We start from the raw sequence: 23,954 nt of genomic DNA, 5'->3' as shown, positions 1-23,954 counted from the left end.
CGGGGCTGAGGAGGCTGCAGGGGGCCTTCCCTGAGCGTCCGTCCACTCCCCGTCTGTCCACTCCCTGCACCTGGACTCAAACAATGGAAGGAAGCACTTGGTCATATCCATGATTGCGTCCCAAACAGTGTGGGAATACATGCGAGGGGTTGGATGTGCTTGTGAGGAATGGGTACGTGGAGGTGTGTGCATGGGGTGTGATGTGTGTGTGGAGGGGGTGTGTGTGTGGTGTGTGTGGTGTGGTGATGTGTGTGTAGTGTGCAGTGTGTGTGCTGTGTGCTGTGTGGTGGGCAGTGTGTGTGCTGTGGTGTGTGTGTGGTGTGCAGTGTGCAGTTTGTGTGTGTGGTGTGTGCTGTGTGTGGTGTGCAGATTTCGGGATTCGGTGGGTCCTGAAAGAGAGGTGGATTAGTCAGCTCGGCCTACCATGACCGAGTGCCCCAGCCTGGGAGGCTGACACAACAAGTGTATTTTCTCACAGTTCTGGGAGCGGGAAGTCCGAGCCCCAGGTGCCATCAGGCTGGTTCCGGTGACAACCTCTTCCCAGCTTGCAGGCGGCTGCCTTGCTGCTGCGTCCTCCCATGGCCTTTCCTGTGTGAGCACACGGAGAGGCACACACAGAGACAAAGACCTCCCCTGTCTCCTCCTCTTCTTAGAAGGGCACCAATCCTGTCGGATCAGGGCCCCGCCTTTATGAACTTATTTAACTTTATAACCTCCTTACAGGCCCCATCTCCAATACAGTCACATGAAGGGTTAAAAACTCAACATATGTATTTGGGGGGACACAATTCAGTCCATAACAATGTTACCCAGCAAAAGGGGCTCGCTGCCTATGTCAGTCCATCCTTGCATTGCTATTTTAAAGAAGGGGTGTCTAATCTTTCGGCTTCCTTGGGCCACACTGGAAGAAGAATTGTCTTGTACGACACATAAAATACACAAACATTAACAATAGCTGATGAGCTAAAAAAAAAAAAAAAAAAGTCCCTGCATAATTTTCGTGATATCCGCCACCACAGATGAGCAAAACAGTCCTCACATCATAGTCTAACCATGTGCTGCCCCTTTCAGAGGGTCTTTTAAAATCGTCAAGCAGGTCCCAACTTTGCAATCACTGACATAGAAAATGTACGTATCTAAGTAATAAAACGTCATTAATTTTTTGATAATTTTTATTATAAAAGTAAAAGAAAAGAGGACAACATAAAACTAGTGGGATATTTGACATTGTTTTTGAGAAACTAATGCATCAATATCTGGTTCGATGGAAGTAGTTGCAATTCTCAGCGAGTTCTCAAGGTGCTCCTCAGATATTATGGTTCTAATTTTACTCTTCGTGTGCTTCATCCTTGAAAACAGTTGCTCACAAACGCACACCACACACACACACACCACACACAGCATACACCACAAACACACTATGGTGCTGCCAAAAAGCGACGACATGAGTAAGGCATGACTGTGAAGCGAGGGATATTTGTCTCTGGGAAGATAGGTCTTACAAAGTCCAGGAAAGAAGCCTGATGAGATTTTTCTTTAAGTTGAATGTCACATTGCAGCTGTATGCATTCGCAGGTAACATATTTATTTTGGCTGAAAATGGAGTTGCAACTATACCAAAATATTGATTCTTTTTCCAGAAATCTTAAAACCTGTTTTCAAATTCCTTTATCAAATCAAAAAGCAAGGCAGAATACTTTTTGCTGTTGACAAGCCCATGTTTAGCAAATGTGTTGAAATCCGTAAAACTGTTTGCCTTAATTTTAGCTTGCCATAATTTCAATTTTATTTGGAACACTGTTATGGTTTGAAACATTGTATTGAGAAGTTGGTTTTCACCTTGAAGATTCATGTTTAACTCATTTAAATGAGTGGTCAAATCCACTAAAAATGCTAAATCTGTAAGCCAGTTTTCATCGTCAAGTTCTGGCACAAATTTTGTTTTTGATACCATAAATAACCTGATTTCATGTCGCAAATCATAAAATCTTTTCAACATCTGTCTCGACTTTACTTCCGAAAAGTAAATGATGTTGCTATAGTCAGCATCCATACTTTTAAGGAATTCCTGGAATTGGCAATGATTCAATCTCTTGGCCCCTATGAAATTCACAGCCTTGATGACAATTTGCATGATGTTATCCATTTTTAAAGCTTTTGTGCATAAATTTTCTTGATGTACTATACAATGACACATCATCAAATGTGAGTTTCAGGAGGCAACTGCATCATTTTCTATTAATTTTACAACTCCCTCTCTTTTACGTACCATTGCTGGGGCATCATCAGTAACTATACCAGGTATGTTCACAACGGACAAAGAAAATTGCTTTAATGCATCTTTTACTACTTCGTATAAATCTCTTGATTTACTCTGTTTTTTAATGGCACTAAAAAAGCCATTTCTTCATTATATGGGTTTATTATTTCTTCATTATATGGCTTTATATAATGATGACATTCTATTCGTCATCAATGCCTCTAATAAAAATGGTAAGTTGTGCCATATGTGTAGCATCAGTGTTTTCATCCATCGCCAAAGCACAAAATTTAAAATTAGCAGTTTTACGCTCTTTTCATAGACTTTCCAATTTCTCCAATTCACCTGACTATATTCCGGCAAGACAAACTGATTTTAGAAATATTTTCTTTTTTATCAGGGCAAATGATATATGCCATGCCTCCCATACATTGCTTAATAAACTCACCATCTGTAAATAGTTTTGCTTTTTGCTATTAAATTTGCTATCATATAACTAGCTTTTACAATAGACTGTTTGAGTTGCAACTTTAAAAAAATTTTTTTGTGTGAAGACAGACATTTTTTCAGTTCTGCTATTTTTGTCCTTACGACACATTCCTTGATATGCACCAAATTTGGCAGCACGTCTTTGCATATAATGCCTTTTCAAATTATAGTCTTTGAAACTGGCACAAATTCCCTACAAATCGAGCAGAGTGCCTTACTATTTGCCTTGACAAAAAAGTAGTCATCTGTCCACTTTTCATTGAACAATCTTCCCTCATCTGTATTTTTTATATTGGGGGGGGGGGGGGGGTTTCTTTTGAGACATTGTAGAAGCCATATGCTGGAATTTTAAAAAATAATAATAGATAAGCAACTCGATTTACATTTATTATTAAAATTAATAGACAGGAAAATAGAAAGCAAGGTTTAATAACCAAATAAGAAGACTAATACTTACAGGTCTTCTAACTAATATTAAACACCTATCATTTACAAAGGTAGGTTGAAATATTATCAAATATCGTTGCTCAAGTCGCCAGAAGCACATATAACACCTGAAGGTGTCAATTCAGTTAGTGCTGTTTCCTGTTCCCTGAGTACAGTCTGGGTCCCACTAGATGGCATCAGGTACAGTGCAAGGGAATTTCAGTGTAGAATAAGGGTCAAGAAGGTGGTCTACCATGTATTAGCTATGCAAACTCCACCAACCACTTAACCCTTCTGAACCTCAGTGTCCCCATCTGTAAAGTGGGGACAATAACTCTGCTAACTACCTCACAGGCTATTATGACAGTCACATTTTAACATCATTGACAATTACACTAAGGCAAACCACTACTAAAACAAGTGGCCTGGAATTATTTCATCAATCTGCTTCTGGTATGACAGAGTCACTTTTATCAGACCAAACTCCCTGCCCAAAATAAGAAGAAACACTGGATAAAGGGCAAAGGTCGGCTGGGCGCAGTGGCTCACACCTGTAATCCTAGCACTTTGGGAGGCCGAGGCGGGCGGATCACGAGGTCAGGAGATCGAGACCATCCTGGCTAACATGGTGAAACCCTGTCTCTACTAAAAATACCAAAAAAATTAGCCAGGCGTGGTGGCGGGCGCCTGTGGTCCCAGCTACTCGGGAGGCTGAGGCAGGAGAATGGCATGAACCCAGAAGGCAGAGCTTGCAGTGAGCTGGGATCATGCCACTGCACTCCAGCCTGGGCAACAGAGCAAGACTCCATCTCAAAAAAAAAAAAAAAAAAGGCAAAGGTCCCTGGAAGAAGGAAACTGCACTGAAGTGAGCCTGACATTATGTGCTGCTTTCACCCTCCAGGTACTTGAAAATTCCTAATCAGCATGGAGTTGAGAGGATTAGAACCCAAGCAGAAACTGGCTACTATAAATGAGAGAAGTTAAGCAGTTGCATTAGTCTCACAAGACTGAGGAATAAGAATGGAGTTCAAGGTTATCAAGTCAGCTAAGAGCTCAGAACCTCAAGAAACAAGGGAGGGAAATGCAAGAAAGTGAGCCCAACTCTCTGTATCACTTATCTCCTGAAAATCATTGCTGATCTGCAAACAGTAGCCCAAAGGCTGAGAGAAAGCAAAAGTCAAGTGCCTGAAAAGCCAAGCAGAGCTTGGGGCACTCTCACTATGCTGTGGCAAAATTGGAGTTGGAGCATCACATGTGAATAACAATGATACAGAAATAGACTTGGCCTTACAAAGACTGAAAGTCACCTCAAGGCAGCCTACTACCTGCCCCTAATCTAACTGCCTGGCATAAGCAAAAGTAAACCTTCTCCAGAGGAAGATAACATCATTCAGGACTGCACAATTTATGATCACAGAGTCCAGCATTTAGTCGAAAGTTACCAGACACACTGGACACAGCACCAAGATAAAAAAGCCACAAGATAATACTATTGTGGAAACAATTCAAATGTCCTTCAACAACAGAATGAATAAATATAGTATATTCATATAATGGGTTGATAGATAGCAATAAAAAACTGCTGCAGAGAACAGCATGAATAAATCTCAGGCATGATGCTGAGTTAACAAAGTCAGACACAAAAGAGTTAATAGTATGGGATATATTTATAGAAAATCCAAATACAGACAAAACTAATCCATGGTGATAGAGGTCAAAAAACTGCTTATCTTTGAAGGAAATATCAGATACAAGGGACATGATGGAGACTTTGGGGTACTAGCAACTTAAAACATCTTCATCTGGGTGATAATTATTTGGATATGGAGATACAATAGACATGGATATGGATATGCATGCGTGTGTTTGTGTGTGAGGAACAATTCATCAGGCTAAATACTTAGGATTACTGAATACGTTATACCTCAAAAAAAAAAAGAAAAGTGAGAACTAATCATTCTAAATAAATAAATAAGTCCAATACATGACTTTCAAAGCAGATTAGACATAGTTGAAGAAAGAATTAGAGAACTAGAAGTCCATAGAAAATTAAATACAGAAAGAGAAATAAAATAATACAGAAAATTATTTTAAGAGAAATTTGGAGCAAGAAATATTTAACATGTGAGCAGAGAAAAAATAACAAAGTAACTACAATAAATATAAATTTATTAACTATATCAATTAAAAGACAGATGGATAAAAATGCAAAGTCCAACTCTATTATATTTATAAGAGAGAGATCTTAAATACAAGGATACAGAGAATGTGAAAGTAAAATGATTAAAAAAAGAAAAGATATACCATGCAATCACTAACCAATGTAAACCCAGCAAAGCTACAATAATATCAAATTAAACTCAAAAGAAAGAAACATCATGACCAGCCTGGCCAACATAGTAAACTGTGTCTCTACTAAAAGTACAAAAAAATTAGCTGGGCATGGTGGTGGGTGCCTGTAATCCCAGCTACTTGGGAGGCTGAGGCACAAGAATCACTTGAACCCAGGAGGCAGAGGTTGCAGTGAGCCGAGATCACAGCACTGCACTCCAGCCTGGGAAACAGAGCAAGACTCTGTCAAAAAAAAAAAAAAAAGAAAAGAAAAGAAAGAAACATGAATAGAGATAAAGAGGGATATTTCATAATAATAAAAGAGTCAACTCACCAGAAAGCCGTGGCAATTCCAAATTTATATGCACCTAATAATATAGACCTAAAATATGCAAATCAAATATTCATACAAAAAGAAAAATAGATGAATACACAACCAAAATGGGATATTTTAACAAATATCCTTCCAAAATGGACAGAATAAGCAGACAAAAATATCAGTAAACACATAGAACATTTGAGCAACATGTTGAAATCTCAACAATTTCAAAGAATTTCCCATTTCAAAGAATACAGATTATGTTGAACACTCAATTTTCTGACTACAGTAGAATTAAGCTACAATTGTAGGGAAATTAAAATTCCCAAATACTCTTTTAAACAACCTGTGATTCAAAAAAGAAACGATAATGGAAATTAGAAATATTTTGAAATGAATGGACATGAAAATATAACATATCAAAACATATAAACATACGAAATTAAAGCTGAAGCCATGCTTAGAGGGAAATTTTTATCAATTTAAATACACATACGAGAAAAGAAGAAAGGCTTAAAACCAATTATCAAAGTCTCCATTTTAAGAAAATAGACAAAAACAGCAAACTAAACCCAAAGAAGGAAAAAACAAAGCTTTAAGGGCTTATCCAGAAGACATTTGTGAATGTAACTTCTGTCTATTTTTCTGTATTACCTTTCCTATGGTGCTGAAGCTTCTGTCTAATGGGGTATACCTGCAATGAAATTCACTGTAACCCACAATGTTTTGGAGAGATTTACTTCAGTAAAAATACTGCCAGCTTAAACTGAAAAGGATAGAGATAGAACTAAATGAAAGGAGGCAGTCTGACCCCAAAAAATCTACTGACAAGAAGGCTGTGAAAACTACTCCACTGCAAACACACACTACATTTCACCAAGAAAAGAAAAGAAATGATGACTCAGAGTGTAGAACCAAGAGCTCAGAGAGCAGAAGGAAGTGCTAGGAAGAGTCATTTCCAGGCCTCGAGACCTAATCGAGGAACTTCTAACATTTCCCCAGCTGGATTTCAGAATTGTTATGGACCAATGACTACTTTTTATCTCTCGTTTTTCCCTTTTACAAAAGGAATATCTATAATGGCTATATTATGCCTAACCCACTGTGGTATATTAGGCAAGGGGCAGATAATTTGTCTCTTTAGTTTCACAGGCCTGAATTCAGATGGAGAGGCACTGTACAGCAGGAACTGTACTCAAAGAGCTTCATCCCAAAGATGTCAAACTTGGAGGCGTTTGAACCATGCATGGGAGAAGAGATAAGCTGAATATAGCTACAGGAGTGTTTTAGATTGTTTGGGCTTCTATAACAAAATACCATAAACTGGATAGCTTAAAAACAACAGAAATTTACTTCTTGCAGTTCTGGAGGCTAGGAAGTCCGAGATCAAGGTACTAGCAGATTTGGTGTCTGATGAGGGCCCACTTTCTGGTTCATAGACAGTACCTTCTTTCTGTGTCCTCACATGGTGGAAGGGGTGAGCTAGCTATCTGGGGCCTCTTTTATAAGGGCGCTAAGCCCTCATGACCTAATCTCCTCCCAAAAGCCTACCTCCTATTACCATCGCCTTGTGGGTTATGATTTCAACATATGAATTTTGGAGTGACACAAACATTCAGACCATAGCAAAAGGGATTTGGGGTCAGGAAGATTTGAGGTTCTTTTTATGGAAGATAGTTGAACCTACAGTCAAAGAAGAGGAAAGTTCACTCTGCCTCTCAAGGGAGGAACTGAAAAGCTATTACGGCCAGGCACAGTGGCTCGAGCCTGTAATCCCAGCACTTTGGGAGGCTAAAGCAGGCAGATTACTTGAGGCCAGGAGTTCAAGACCTGCCTGGCCAACATGATGAAACCCCATCTCTACTAAAGATACAAAAATTAGCCAGGCGTGGTGGCATGTGCCTGTAATCCCAGCTTCAAGGGAGGCTGAGGCAGGAGAATCGCTTGAACCCAGGAGACAGAGGTTGCAGTGAGCTGAGATCACACCACTGCGCTCTAGCCTGGGCAACAGAGCGAAACTCCGTCTCAAAAAGAAAAAAAAGAAAAGAAAAGCTATTATGGCAGTTGGTATGGATACAGGAAAGATGAAAAAATGGGGCCAAACCTCATCTCTGAACTCCAAAATGGTACATCCTACTAACCTAGTCCATATTTTTCACTGAGTATCTCAAAGGTACCTCAAATTCAGCATGTCCAAGACCAGGCCTCCCATGGTAACTTGTATCTCAGTGAACAACAAGACTCTATCCAGTGTATGAGGCAAAAATCTAGACCTCGTCCTGACAGCTTCCTTTTCCCCACTACCTATTATCCAGTCAGTGATCAAGTTCAGAAGCTTTTTTTTTTTTTTTTTTTTTTTTTTGAGATGGAGTCTTGCTCTGGAGTACAGTGGCGCGATCTCGGCTCACTGCAAGCTCCACCTCCTGGGTTCACGCCATTCTCCTGCCTCAGCCTCCTGAGTAGCCGGGACTACAGGCACCTGCCACCACGCCTGGCTAATTTTTTTGTATTTTTAGTAGAGACAGGGTTTCACCTTGTTAGCCAGGATGGTCTCGATCTCCTGACCTCGTGATCCACCCACCTCGGCCTCCTAAAGTGCTGGGATTACAGGCGTGAGCCACTGCGCCCAGCCCAGAGGCTCTTAATTCTTACATCAGCCTCCTTCTACTCCTTCCCCTCCACCATTCACCACCACCACAGTCCAAGCTGCCAGTATCAAGGCTGAACTCCAGCAATGGCCAGATTTTTAGCCTCCCTCAGACATCAAGGCCAGTTCCTGCAGTCAGAAGGCTCTTTCCAAAATGCAAATCCCTTGTGACTTTCCCTGCTTAAACCCAGAAAGGCTCCATGGTCTCTATCTTCTGGCCTCTCCAGCCTCATTTTGCTCCTCTCTCTCCAGCCCTCTGCACTCCAGCCTCACTGGCCGGCCTCCTCTCAGCCCTTTGAGTGGGCTGGGTGACCTTCCACCACAGGGCTCTGTACAAACTACCCCTCTTCCTCCACTGTCCAACTTGCCGCCTCTCCTAGTAAACTCCTCCTTGACATCAGATTTTGGCTAAATGCAGCTTCCCACAAGGAGCCCTCCCACCCTCACTTTGATGCTTGCCTCATTAAACGGCATCCTTTGCTTGGGGTGCCCCTTGATAAGCCCCAGGAAAGCAAGAGCCAGCTCCTAGCACAGGGGCAGGTATATGTAGACAATAAATGCTTGTTGAATGACAATGAATCTCACTTAACCCTTGAAATAAACTTAAGCAGTGGACATTCTTGGTCTCCCTCTATAGATAAAGAGACAGGCCAAGATCACAGAGCTGGGGACAGGTCCCTCTCACTGAAAAGGAACAGAAAGTCCAATTCACTTCTGATTAACAAAGAGAAAAAAAAAACTATTGGGAAAGTACATCTTACTTCAAAACTTATGATACAAAGAACAAATGGAGAAATAAAATGCTGTGACTGGGTTCCTTCTTATTTAATTCCTTTCCCCTTGTATTTTCTCTTTCTCTCTTCTCCCTAGTTTTTCCCCTCTCCCTGCATTCAGTAGCTGACTTGTATCCCTTTAAATACTTCCCAAGGAAGCAGCCTGAACAGCCTTTCCCACAGGTTTGGAAACGCCCTGCAATAAAAATGTCAAGGGTGAAATAAGACAATGCATTTTCTCAGCCCTACATCAGGCCAAATTACATAATAAAGGACCAACATCTGAACCATAAAACTCAGGATGAAAGTCACCTTTAACTTGCTGGAATCCTGGTTAAGGTCTGGATTAAATAGAGTGGGGGCTGGAGCTAAAGTTGTCATTCTCCAAGGACTTTCATACATCGGGCAAAAATCTGCTGGGCCCCTTCCCAACCTCCTCCCTTACCCAGTCCCCACTCCAGCCAGACTGATACAAACCTTGCAGAGGCTCTGATGAACTCCCATCAGTTCTCAGCTGATTATTGAGAAATTGTCCTCTTGTGCTAGAATTAAAAGCCTGCATTGTTCCTGCTCAGAGTTCCTCCATCAGAAGACAGATGCCCTTAGGCCCCAATATCCCTAGGGCTGTAGAAGCAATCCCTTTCCTGGCTGTCCTGTAGGTACCATGTACCTGCAAGACTAAACAAAGGTTTGTAACCACACACACCCCAAACAGGCCAGCTCAGGCCAGCAGCACAGCCAAATTCTGGGAGGCCAGGCAGCACTGGGCCAGTCCCCACGTGACAGTGTCAGGCCAGGCAGAGCCTGCAGGTCTAGACATCTCACACCCAGGGACAAGGTTGGTGTCCAGGGCTTTTCTCATCACTGTGTCTTTCATCAGAGCAGGTCCGACTTATGCTTCTGGTTGGTAGCTTTCTAAAAAACTTTCTTACTTAGGTGAAAGGACTCAAAGACTCCTCTCCCAAAGTACCTGAAAATCTCCCTTCTTTCCAAACACCAATTTGTACTTTGTTGCTCCATCAATGACCAGCAAACTTTTTCCCCTGGACTTTTATGATGTTAGAAGACAGTGCAAGTATCAGACATCAGCAGGATGGCCAGCTAGAGTTTCCTGGCACTTCCCCCCACCCACCTAGAAAGGGAACAAAACAACAGATACCTATATTTCCACTCCAGTGACTGAGGAGGTACACTGGAGAGCACCAGGGGAGTGGTGAAATCCCTCTGGGGCACGGAAACCCAGGACAGCACCATAGAGAGGTGAGTGAGGTATCCTGCCTCTGCCACACTGTCTCCCCCACCAGGATCTGCTCAGAGTTGGGGGACTTCTTAGAACCAAAGCCAATGCACCATTCCCAACCAACACCCTAGAACCCATCTACAAGGGTGGGTTCCTACAAAAGCTGCCTTATAAAATTCAAAAAAGCAACTGTTCCATTAGATGTGCAGGTATGAATGTAGGGACGTGAGAAACATGAAACATGAAAAAGCAAGGAAACATGATATCCCCAAAGAAACACAATAAGTATACAGTAACAGACCACAAAGAAAAGGATATTTATAAAATACCTAAAAAGAAATTCAAAATAATGACCTTAAGGAAACTCAGTAACATACAAGAGAGTATAGACAAACGATTTAATAAGATCGGAAAACAATTCACAATCTGAAAAAAAAATTCAACTAACAAATAGACATCATAAAAAATAACCCCCAAAAATCTTGGAACTCAAAAATTCAATTAACGTAACAAAAAAATACAGTTGAGAGCTTCAACAACAGACTAGATCAAGCAGAAAAGAATTTCTGAACTTGAAGACAGGTCTTTTGAAATAATCCAATCAGAGGGGGAAAAAAGAAACAATATAAAAAAATGAAGAAACTTACAAGACTTATGAGACACCATTAAATGAACAAATATTCACATTATAGGAATGCTACGGGGAGAAGAAATGGAGAAAAAAAGCACAGAAAACCTATTTAACAAAATTATAGCTGAAAACCTGCCAAGTCTTGGGAGAGACATAGATATCCAGATCTGAGAAGCTCAAAGATTCCCAATAAAACTCAACTAAAAATTATCCTCTTTGAGGCATATTATAGTCAAAGACAAAGAGAGAATTCTAAAAGCTACAAGAGAGAAACATCAATTCACAAATAAGGAAATTTCCATTAGACTATCACAGATTTCTCAGCAGAAACCTTTCAAGCTAGGAGAGAATGGGATAATATATTCAACGTGTTAAAAGAAAAAAAAAACTGTCAGCCAAGAATACTGTATCTATAAAAGCTGTCTTTCAGTAATGAAGGAGAAATAAAAAACTTCCCTGACAAGCAAAAACTGAGGGAATTCTTCACCACCTGACTGACCTTACAAGGAATGTTTAAGGGAATGCTATAGCTAGAAACAAAGAGACAATAATTACTATCATTAAAACACATGAAATTATAAAACCCACCAGTATAGGTAAATCTATCATACTTAGAATAGCCCAGTGCTGTAATGGTGCTATGTAAATCTTTCAATCCTCTAGTTTGATATTTAAAGATCAAAAAGGTCAAAAACATCAACTACAAAAGATAAAGATGTAAATTAACGCAACTAAAATACAAATTGTAGGGGGAGAGGAGAAAGTCTAGAGTATTTTTACATAACCAAACTTAAGTTGTTAGCAGCTTAAAATAGTGTATTATATCACGAGGCACAGTAGCTCATACCTGTAATCGCAGCACTTTGGGAGGCTGAGGCAGGAGGATCACTTGGGCCCAGGAGTTCAAGAATAGCCATGGTGGCATGGATCTATAGTCCCAGCTACTCAGGAGGCTGAAACAGGAGGATCGCTTGAGCCCTAGGAGATCAACCTGGGCAACAGAGCAAGACCTTGTCTCAAAAAAAAAAAAAAATGTACTGTAACTACAAGACTCTTTATGTTAGACCCATGGTAACTACAAAGAAAAAAATTACAGCAGATACACAGATGAGAAAGAGAAAGAAACCTTAACATCAAAAAACCCACCAAACCACAGATGTAAACAAAAAGAGAAGAAGAAGAACAAAGGTCTACAAAACAACCAGGAAACAATTAATAAAATGGTGGGAGTAAGTCTTTTTCTACCAATAATAACCTTGGTGTAAACAGATTAATTCTACAGCTAAAAGATATAAAGTGGTTGAATTGATTTTTTTAAAACAGACCCATCTATATGCCACCAACAAGAGACTTCCCTCACTGCTAAAGACAAACAGACTGAAAGTGAAGACATGGAAAAAGATATTCCATGCAAACATAAACCAAAAACAAACAGGAATAGCCATACTGATATCAGACAAAATAGACTTTAAGTCAAAAACTGTAAAAAGAGTAAAAGAAGGTCATAATAAAATGATAAAGGAAGCAATTCATTAAGAGGATATAACAACTATAAATATATATGCACCCAATATCACAGCATCCAAATATATAAAGCAAAGATTATTAGATCTAAAGCAAGAGATAGCCTACCACACAAAAATAGTAGGGAACTTCAGGATTCCACTTTCAGCAGTGAACACAGATCATCTAGACAGAAAATCAGCAACAACAAAAAATTGAACTTATAACACAGACCAAATAAACCTAACAGACATTTACAAAACATTCCATCCAACATCTACAAAATACAACTTCTTTTCAACTGTACATGGAATGTTCTTCAGGATAGATCATATGTTAGGCCACAAAACAAATCTTAAACTTAACAAGATAGAGATCATATCAAGTATTTCTTCAGACCATAACAGAAGTCAATGACAAGGAAAACTAGAAGTCAACAAGAAGAAAAATTTCAGAAGTCTTAAAAGTACATGGAAATTTAACAACATGATCCTAAATAACCAATGGGTTAATAAATAAATGAAAAGGAAAATTTTAAAATTCCCTGAGATCCAAGGTGGGAGGATCACTTAAGGCCAGGAGTTTGAGACCAGCCTAGGCAACATAGTGAGACATTGTCTCTATAAGCAATTTTTAAAAAATAGCTGGGCATGGTAGCACATGGGAGGCTGAGGCAGGAGGATCACTTGAGCCCAGGAGTTCAAGGTTACAGAGAGCTATGATTGTGCCACTGCACTCCAGCCTGGGCAACAGAGCAAAACCCTGTCTGTAAAAAATAAAAACAAATTATAATAATTAAAATTCCTTAAGACAAACGAGAATAGAAACACATCATTTCAAAACCTATGGCACACAGCAAAAGCAGTTCTAAGAGGGAAGTTCATAGTGATAAACCTGTACATCAAAAAAGAAGAAATATTTCTAATAAATGACCTGCCATGAACATCTAGGAACTAGAGAAATAAGAACAAACTAAACCCAAGATTGGTAGAAGAAAGGAAATAATAAAGCTTAGAACAGAAATAAAATAGAGTGTGAAAAAAGGACCAAAAGATCAATGAAACAAAAAGTCAGTTTCTTTGAAAAGATAAACCATATCAACAAACCTTTAGCTAGGCTAAGAATTAAAGAGGATAGACACAAATATATAAAATCAGAAATGAAAAAGGAGACATTACAAATAATATCACAGAAATACAAAGGATCATAAGAGACTATTATGAACACATATACAACAAAAAATTTGTAAACAAAAAAGAAATGAATACATTCCTGGATATAACCTATCAAGATTAAATTATGAAGAATAGGAAATTTTAACAGACCAGTAACAGGTAAGAAAATTGAATCAGTAATAAAAAGTCTTCCAAGAAAAAAATAAATAAATTTTTTAAAAAGCCCAGGACCTGATGGCTTCACAGCTGAATTCTACCAAATATTTAAGGAAGAACTAATATCAATTCTGCTCAAAACATTCCAAAAAATTGAAGAGGGGGGAAAACTTACAAACTAATTTTATGAGGCCAGCATTACTCTGATTCCAAAACCAGATAAGAACACAATAAAAAAGAAAACTATAGGCCAATATCTCTGAGGAACACAGATGCAAAAATTCTCAACAAGATACTAGCAAACTAAATTGAAAGGCACATTTAAAAGATCATTATGATCAAGTGGGATTCATCCCAGGAACATGAGGATGGTTCAACATATGCAAATCCATACATGTGATATACCACATTAACAAAAAAAGGCAACAAAATGATCATTTCAATAAACACAGAGCATCTGAAAATCCAATATTCGTTTATGATAAACACTCTTAGCAAATTAGGTATAGAAGATATATATATATACCTTGAAACAATAAATACAAGATATACATATATCTTGTATTTATATATATATATACACCTTGAAACAATATATCTTGAATATATATACCTTGAAACAATATATCTTGAAAACAAGATATATATATATTCCTTGAAACAATAAATCTACAGTTAACATCATACCGAATGGGGAAAAGATAAAAGCTTTGCCTCTAAGATCAGGAAAAATAAGGATGCTCATTTTCACCACTCCTATTCCACACAGGACTGGAAGTCCTAGGCAAAGCAATTAGGCAAGAGGAAGAAATAAAAGGCAATCTCTATGGAGTCTAAAAGATAATGCTTGAAATCTAAGGTCCTTTTTAGTATCAGTGACAAGGCAACATTGGATGTAGCGCTTCCCCTGAGATGACATCTCCCAAACTAAGATCAAGAAAAGCAATGCCTCCAACTCCCCAGAGCATCAGAGAAGGCCACGTGAGTAGGTCAAATCTTCATCCCCACCTGGCAGTAAAAGGTGGCCCTTCCCCTCCCCACTGGGTTTGTGTCAAAGGAAGCACAGTAAAGCCTAAATGTCTACCACCTCCCATACCCAGGAGTAGTAAAACATCCTTCTTCATCCTTTTGGGTGGCAATAAAAGCTGAGAGGGGAATTTGGACTTCCACTCCTCCTGACACTTTCTTAGGTGACAAAGTGTCAGAGGAAGCTTGAAAAGACAGGAGATTTAAATAAGATCCTGAATACCCAAAATGTCCAGGATACAACTTAAATTCACTTGTCATACCAAGAACCAGGAAAATAATTAACTTGAATGAAAAAAACTAGTAAACAGACACCAATATCAAGATGACACACACACGGGAATTACATGATGAGGGTTTTTTTATTTGTTAATTGTATTTATTTATCTATTTATTTATTTATTAAGACAGAGTCTCGCTCTGTCGCCAGGCTGGAGTGCAGTGGCACAATCTCGGCTCACTGCAACCTCTGCCTCCCGGGTTCAAGCGATTCTCCTGCCTCCGCCTCCTGAGTAGCTAGGACTACAGGCGCCCGCCACCACCACACCCAGCTAATTTTTTTTTTTTTTTTTTGTATTTTTAGAAGAGACAGGGTTTCACTGTGTTAGCCAGGATGGTGTCAATCTCCTGACTTCATCATCTGCCTGCCTCAGCCTCCCTACGTGTTGGGATTACAGGCATGAGCCACTGTGCCCAGCCAATTAATTTTATTTTTTAATTGACATATAATAATTGCACATATTCATGGGGTACATAGTAATGTTTCAACACATATAATGTGATCAGATTCAAGTAAATAACATACCCATCAAATGTTTATCATTTTTCTGTGTTAATAATATTCAATATCTTGATGAAGATTTTAAAGCAGCCATCATAAAAATGCTTCAACAAGGAATTGGAAACATACTGGACACAAATTGTTTTTAAATAGAAAGCCTTGGCAAAGAAATAGAAATATGAAAAAGAAACAAATGGAAATATTAGAACTAAAGAATACAATAACCAAAACAAAGACAAAAACTCACTGAATAGTTTCCACAACAGAATGGGGAAGACAGAGGAAGGAATCCGTGAACTGAAAGAGAGAACAATACAATCTAAACAACAGAGAAAAAAAATACAGACTGAAAAACAAATGAACAGAGCCTCAGGGACCTGTGGGATTATAACAAAAGATGTAACATTTATGTCATGAGAGTCCAGGGAAAAGAAAAGAAAAAGGGAGGGACTGAAAAAGTACTCAAAGAAATAATGGCTGAAATTTCTCAAATTTGGCAAAAAAACACAAACTTACAGATACAAGAAGCTGAGCAAATGGTAAATAGGATAACCTCAAAGACATTCACATCAAAGATGCATCATAATGAAACTCCTGAGAACTACGAACAAAGAAAAATCTTGAAAGAAATAGGAGATAATCGGCTGGGCACGGTGGCTCATGACTGTAATCCCAGCACTTTGGGAGGCCAAGGCGGGTGGATCACCTGAGGTCGGGAGTTCGAGACCAGCCTGACCAACATGGAGCAACTCCGTCTCTACTAAAAATACAAAATTACCTGGGCATGGTGGCACATGCCTGTAATCCCAGCTACTTGGGAGGCTGAGGCAGGAGAATCACTTGAGGTGGAGGTTGCGGTGAGCCAAGATCGTGTCATTGTACTCCAGCCTGGGCAACAAAAGCAAAACTCCATCTCAAAAAAAAAAAAAAACACAGAGATAATCAACACCTTACCTATGTGAAAGAAGCAATTCAAATGACAGCAGATTGCTCATGAGAAACCATGGAAGCCAGAAGGAAATGGCAGAAAATTTTTCAAATTCTGAAAGAAAAGAACTGTCAATGAAGATATCCTTCAGAAATGAAGGGGGTGATCAAGACCCTCTTGGATTCAAAAAAAACTAAGAAAATTTGGCACCAGAAGACCTATCCTAAAAGAATGCTTAACGAAGCTCTTGAAATGGAAAGGAAATGATAAAAGAGGGAATCTTGAAACATCAGGAATGAAAACAGAACAATAAGAAGGGTAAAAAAAATGGGTAAATACAAGAAATCAGGCTTTAGGAAAACATTTTACAAAACATGTATGTTTTTTCAGGCCCTTGCAACGGTTACTATCAACAGATGTATGGACAATGAGTACTTGGGAAATCACTAATTCTTTTTAGGTTGTTTGAAAAAGCTAATTTAGAAGGGGTTTGTTTAGGTTTTGTAAAGAAAAAATGTCTTTCTGATTACTTTGTTTGCTTTTCAAAATATCATCATCCCTATTTATGAGTCAGATTTTCCACAGAAAGCATTACATACTCATAAAAACTTGAATTTTATTCCTGAGCTTATTCCAAATACAGTTTCCAGATTTAGCAAATAAAAAATACAGGAGGCCCAGTTAAATTTAAATATTCCATGGGACATAATTATAATAAAACGTATGGTTTATCTGAAAGTCAAATGTAAGTGGGCATCATTTAATCCTACAGGATTTCCTATCATCGGTGTTGGAAAATAAATAAAAGTCCATCTTCAGAAATGCCTCATTGCCATGATCCTATGGTTTGAATGTATGTGCCTCCCCACCAAAAATTCATATATTGGAACCTAAGACCCAAAGAGGTGGGGTCTTTAGAAGGTGATTCAGTCATGAGGTCTCCTCCCTCAAGAATGGATTTGTTCCCTTATAAAAGGGCTCCAGGGCTGGGCACAGTGGCTCATGCCTGTAATCTCAGCCAAGGGGCTGGGAGGCTGAGGCAGGAGGATTGCTTGAGCCCAGGAGTTTGAGACCAGCCTTGGCAACATAGTGAGACCCCATATCCACACAAAAAAATTTATTTTTAATTATCCTGGTGTGGAGGTACATGGCTGTAGTACCAGCTCCTCAGGGGGGTGGAGGTGGTGGGGATCACTTCAGCCTGGGAAGTCAAGGCTGCAGTGAGCTGTGACTGCACCACTGCACTCCAGCCTGGGTGACAGAGTGAGACTCTGTCTCCAGAAAAAAAAATGCGGGGGCAGCTCCAGTGAGCTAGTTAAGTGCCCTTCCTCCCCCTCTGCCATGTGAGGACACAGAAACGAGGTACCATCGTAGAAGTACCCGGCCCTCACCAGACACTGAACCTGCCAGTGCCTTGATCTTGAACTCCCCAGCCTCCAGGACTATGAAAAATAGCTTTCTATGATTTTTAATTATCCAGTCTCAGGGACTGTGTTACAGCAGCAGGAATGGACTAAGACACATAGATTAGGATATTGTGGGGGCTTTTTTAAAGTTTTAACTCAGAAGGGTAAAACTTATCTCCTCCTAGTGGCCTTAAGAAGTAGAAGGCTTTAGAGCTACTCGGGCAGAGATCAGCTACGGGTCTCTACACAAGAAGGACCCACCACCCCACCTCCAGCACACCTCCCTACCCCGGCTGTTGACCTGTACTTGTTCACTGATCACCTCTGCCGGCTCCTCCAGGCATGAAGATGACAAACCTGTACACAGACCCTTCCCCCAAATGTTTGTTGCTAGGCATGTCTAAGATTACAGGCCTCTGGTGAGAGATTGGGGTGGGGTCACCACTCAACTGGGAGGGGAGGGAAAGGTTTCCTGGCAGAAGCAGCATCTGAAGTGGGGCATCCAAGAGAGAGGAAGGGCCCTGCACAGCTGTGCAACAAGCAGGCCGTGTGGTCAGGGGAAGTGCACAGCTCTCCATGCTGGGGCCAGGAGAGAGGGCACAGGGCTGGGTGGCCACAGCAATGGGTTGGGAAGGCGAGGGCCAGTGGATTGGCAACCCTCCTCAGGAAGCTTCTCAAGTCTCTCCCCAAGTCCTCCATCCTGCTGTTACCTGGTTACTGGGACATCAAATGTGATTTGCACACCTGGAATTCCGATTGGGTTTTACAAGCCGTGAAATGTGAGCTCTCAGCGCAGCACGACCTCTCCCGCCCGGGGCCCCTTGGTCCTCTAGAGCCGCCCTGGAGCCCAGGGCTCACCACAGCTTGGCTCAGAGCCCAACTGCGCCTTCTAACGCAGTGTGGATATCCCGTTTGGGATTTCAAATCCATAAATACACATTTCCCAAAAACCCCTTCCCAGGGATGCTGGATGGCCAGACTCCCAGGTACAAGACCTGCAGGGAAAGCAGCCTGGGAGAGCCACAGGCAGCCCGGGAGGCGCGGATGGCAGGGTCTCTGCAATGGGCTCCCCAGAGGCTATTTTAGTCCACAAAATGAATTCATTTTTGTTGAAAAACATCATTCACTCATTCCTTCACTGACCAGCATCGATAAAGCGCCTACTATAGGAAGGTTCTGAGAGGGACAAGGACGCACAGCAAACGAACAGGCTGCCTCATTCCAAACCCAGGCCGCTTGCTTCTGTAGAAAGCATCCGTTACTCTTCTAATCCACTCTTAGTTCCTCAACGAACAGGCTCCTCTTCAGCTCACAAGGCATAGGGCACGGCATGAGACAGGCCCTGGGCTTGGTCCTGGCACCGCCAGGGCGGGGGGCCACCACAGCCAGCTGTGTCTCCTCACCTCCCCAAGCCTCAGTGTCCACAGTGAAAGCCGAGACTGAGCTAGACTCCACTGGCTGCTCAGGGTCTGAAGGTCAAAGCCGGAGTCAGCCCTCGCTGTCGCTGCTGTTCTGACATTCACCGACCCTCAGGTTGAAGTCTCAGAAGGGCCATGAGTCCGTTCTTCCCTGGCGCATGTAAGACAGGTAGGGGCTGACTCTGCCTTCTGTTCCTCTCCAGGGTGACTGTGCTTTCACATGGCTGTGATGGAACCAGGAGACATGATATGCAGAAGACTGGTCCCTGGAGAGCAGAGACTGAAAACACTGGAAGAAGGAGGGTGATGAGCACTGCATGCCTCCTGCCTCCACAGGCAGAAGTGAAAGAAGAGGAACTTGAAACTGACCATTAGAATATGGGGCCCAGGAGACCCCGGTCAAAAGCACAGCATTCAGAGATCCAACAGTGGGAACACATTGGAACTCAGGTTTCCAACTGATAATCTAATCTTCAGGGGACCCACCTTGTGTATAAAGCTCTCTTTCCTGTAGGAAACAAAGAATAGCTTAAATACCTGAGGCCTTGATTCCGTTAGGCCTGTAACATCTCCTGACTTCCACCAACAGAAGCTGGAGTACCTGAGGGTCACAGAAAGCTTCTTTCCTAATTTTTTTAAATGTACATGAAAGTGAGTCACATAGGAAAAGCCTGCTGGGATTGTCCAGGCCATGCACTGTGTGGAAGAGGCAACTGCATGATAGAAATCCTGCATTTCTGCAATGCCAAGAGACACGGGGTCCACATTTTACCACCTCTGATGCCAGGGTGTGTCACACCAGCGATGGCAGTGTCAACTGTGATTGGCATAGTCAGTGATGTCATTTATCAACACTGGTATCCCGGATGCAGTGAAGCGTGGGCCAGACATGATGCTCCGCGTCTGAGCTGCATTGCGTCGTTTATCCCTCACAACATCCCACAAACGACATCGCATTGGCAGCCCCACTTTGCAAATGAGGAAACAGAAGCTCAGTCAGCTATACAACGCTCCCAAGGCCCCCCAGCTAGGGCATATTAGCACCATAATCTTAGCCCCGCTGGCTCTGAAGCCTCAAGCTCTAACTAGGATGCCATAGCACCACCCTCATTCAGGGTCCTGGGTGTGGCAGGGAACGGGAAGAGGGGTAGAGGAGCCACGACAGCCAGTGCTCACTGAGCATCTCTCAAAAGACAGGCATCGTAAGGTGCCTGCCTGCTGGCCCATCCAGCTGTCCTAACAACCCTACCAGGCAAGCACTGTGTTATGCTCCCCATATTGAAATGAAATTAAGAAAACAATCCCATTTACAATAGCACTAAAAGGAATAAAATACTTAGAAATAAATTTAACAAAAAAGAGCAAGACATGCACCCCCAAAACTATAAAACATTACTGAAAGAAATCAAAGAAGACCTAAATAAATTGGAAGATATCTTGGGATAATGAATTATTAGACTTAATACTGTTAAGATGGAACTATTCCCCCTAATACTCAATGGATTCAACACAATTACTATAAAAACCCCAGCTGCCTTTTTTTGAAGAAATTGACAAGCTGATCCTAAAATTCATATGGAAATGTAAGAAACCCAGAATAGCCAAAATGATCTTGAAAAACAACAAACTTGTAGTACTCATACTTCATGATTTCAAAACTTATTACAAAACAACAGTAATCAAGACAGTATTGTATTGCCATAAGGTTAGAAATACATCAATAGAATTGAGAGTCCAAAATAAAACCTTATATTAATGGTCAATTGATTTTCTTTTTTGAAATGGAGTGTCCCTCTGTCCCCCAGGCTGGAGTGCGGTAGTGCACTCTTGGCTCACTACAACCTCCACCTCCTGGGTTCAAGCAATTCTCCTGCCTCAGCCTCCTGAGTAGCTGGGATTATAGGCACCCATCACCACCCCCAGCTAATTTGTATTTTTAGTAGAGACAGGGTTTCACCATGTTGGCCAGGCTGATCTCAAACTCCTGACCTCAGGTGATCCACCTGGCTCGGCCTCCCAAAGTGCTGGGATTACAGGCGTGAGCCACCACACCCAGCCATGGTCAACTGATTTTTGACAAGGGCGCCAAGACAACTCAATAGAGGAAAGAATAGACTATTCAACAAAAATAACTGCTGGGACAACTGGATATCTACATACAAAAGAATGAAGTTAGGCCCCTACCTTACACCATATGTACACATTAATTCAGAGTGGATCAAAGACATAAAATGTAACAACTAAGAGACTATAAGTCTTGGAAGAAAGCATGGGAGTAAACCTTCATGATCTTGGATTGAGCAATGGATTCTTAGATCTGACATCAAAAGCACAAGTAAAAATGAAAAATAGACAAGTTGGACTTCTTCAAAATTAAATGCTTTTGTGCTTCAAAGAACATCATGAAGAAAGTTAAAAGAAAACCTACAGAATGGGAGAAAACATTTGCAAATCAAATATCTGATAAGAGAATCATATCCAAAATATATAAAGACCTCTTCTAAGTAACAATAAAAAGACAACTCAATTTTAAAACGTGCAAAGGATCTAAACATACATTTCTCAAAGGACATATGTAAACAGCCAAAGAGCACATGAAAAGATGTGTGGTAGTATCACTCACTAGGGAAATGCAAATCAAAACCACAGTGAGATACCAATTCATCCCCACTAGGGTGACTAAAATCAAAAAGACAGACAATAACAAGTGTTAGCAAGAATGTAGGGCAATCAAAACCCTTGTGCATTGACAGTGGGAATGTAAAATAGTTCAGCCACTGAGAAAACCAGTTCAGCAGTTCCTCAAAAATTAAATATTGAGTTAATATATGACCCAGCAATTCCATTCCCAGGTATATACTGAAGAAAACTGAAAACATGTATCTATATAAAACTTTGTACCCAAATGTTCATAGCAGCCTTATTTGCAATAGCCAAAAAATAGAAACAACCCAAATGTCCATGGACTGATAAATGGATAAACAAAATGTGGCGCATCCATAGAGTAGAATACTATTTGGCCATGAAAAGGAAGGAAATTCTGACACATGCTACAACATAGGTGAACCTTAAAAACATCATGCTAAGTGAAAGAAGCCACTCACAAAAGGCCACATATCATATGATTCCATTTACATAAGTATAAATGGGATAGACAAATCCATAAATACTGAAAGCAAATTAGTTGTAGCCAGGGACTGGCAGAGACAGAACTGGGGCGTGAGTGCAAATAGATATGAAGTTTTTTGTTGGGGGTGATGGAAATGTTCTGGAATTAGACAGTGGTGATCAACGCACAACTTTGTGGATATGCTAAAAACTGGTACACTTTAAAGTAGCATCCTTTAAAATGGTGAACTTTATGGTGTGTGATTGTATCTCCACAAAGGCATGTAATTCGCTGCCACCAATGGCATGGCCTTGCTCAAGAACTCTGGAGGAGGTCCAGGCATGGTGGCTGACACCTGTAATCCCAGCGCTTTGGGAGGCCAAGGCAGGAAGATCACTTGAGGCCAGGAGTTTGAGACGAGCCTGAACAACATAGTAAGACCCTGTCTCCACTAAAAACAAAAAAATTAAAAATTAGCCAGATGTGGTGGTGAGCAACTACAGTCCTAGCTTTCCGGGAAGCTGAAGCAGGAGGATCGTTTGAGCCCAGAGGTTCAAGGCTGCAGTGAGCTATGATCATGCCACTGCATTCCAGCCTGGGTGGCAGAGTAAGACCCTGACCCAAAAAAAAAAAAAAAAAAAACTCTGGGGGTGGGAGGTGCTGTACTGTGTATCTCGCACTACGGCTTGGTCTTGTCCAAGACTCCTCAAAATATTTGTGTATCTCCTTTACCCCAGGGCAGTACTCACGTAGTGGACGTTGATCCTTTTGAGGAATGGCTAGCAAAACCAAGACTGCCTTGATCCCCACAGCTGTCGCTTGTCCACTGACTCAAGTCCCATCACAGTCCTCCCTCCCCCACCAGCCCACCCCTGACAGTGTAACCGGAGCAGTATTTCTAAAATACAGATTGGGCTGCATTACTTCCTTTCTTGAAACCCTCCAGCTGTTCCCCATAACCAGTCCTAGTTAAATGGCCTCATATTAGAATCCACTGGGAAGGTTTCTAAAACTATTGAGGCTCAAGCTCAACTCCCAGAAATTCCGATTTTACGGCTGTGGTCAGCAGGTAAGAGGCTCCCGGGGATGTCCACATCCTAGTTCACAGAAGCTGTGAATATGTTGTACTAACTGGGGTTGCCAATGGAATTAGTGTGGCTACTGAGTTGCCCTTAAGAGAGGGAGATCATCCTGGATGATCTGGTTGGCCCAGTGTCATCACAGGGTCCTAAAAAGTGTAGGAGGGCAGCAGAGTGGAGGTCAGAGTGATGTGGTGTGGGGAGGACCCCCAGCCAGGACTTTGTTGCTGGCTGTGAAGATGGAGGAGGGGGCTACA

The sequence above is a fragment of the Gorilla gorilla genome, chromosome 11, assembly GCF_029281585.2.
Source record: "Gorilla gorilla gorilla isolate KB3781 chromosome 11, NHGRI_mGorGor1-v2.1_pri, whole genome shotgun sequence".
NCBI lineage: Eukaryota > Metazoa > Chordata > Mammalia > Primates > Hominidae > Gorilla > Gorilla gorilla.
This window is presented reverse-complemented; position numbering follows the sequence as displayed.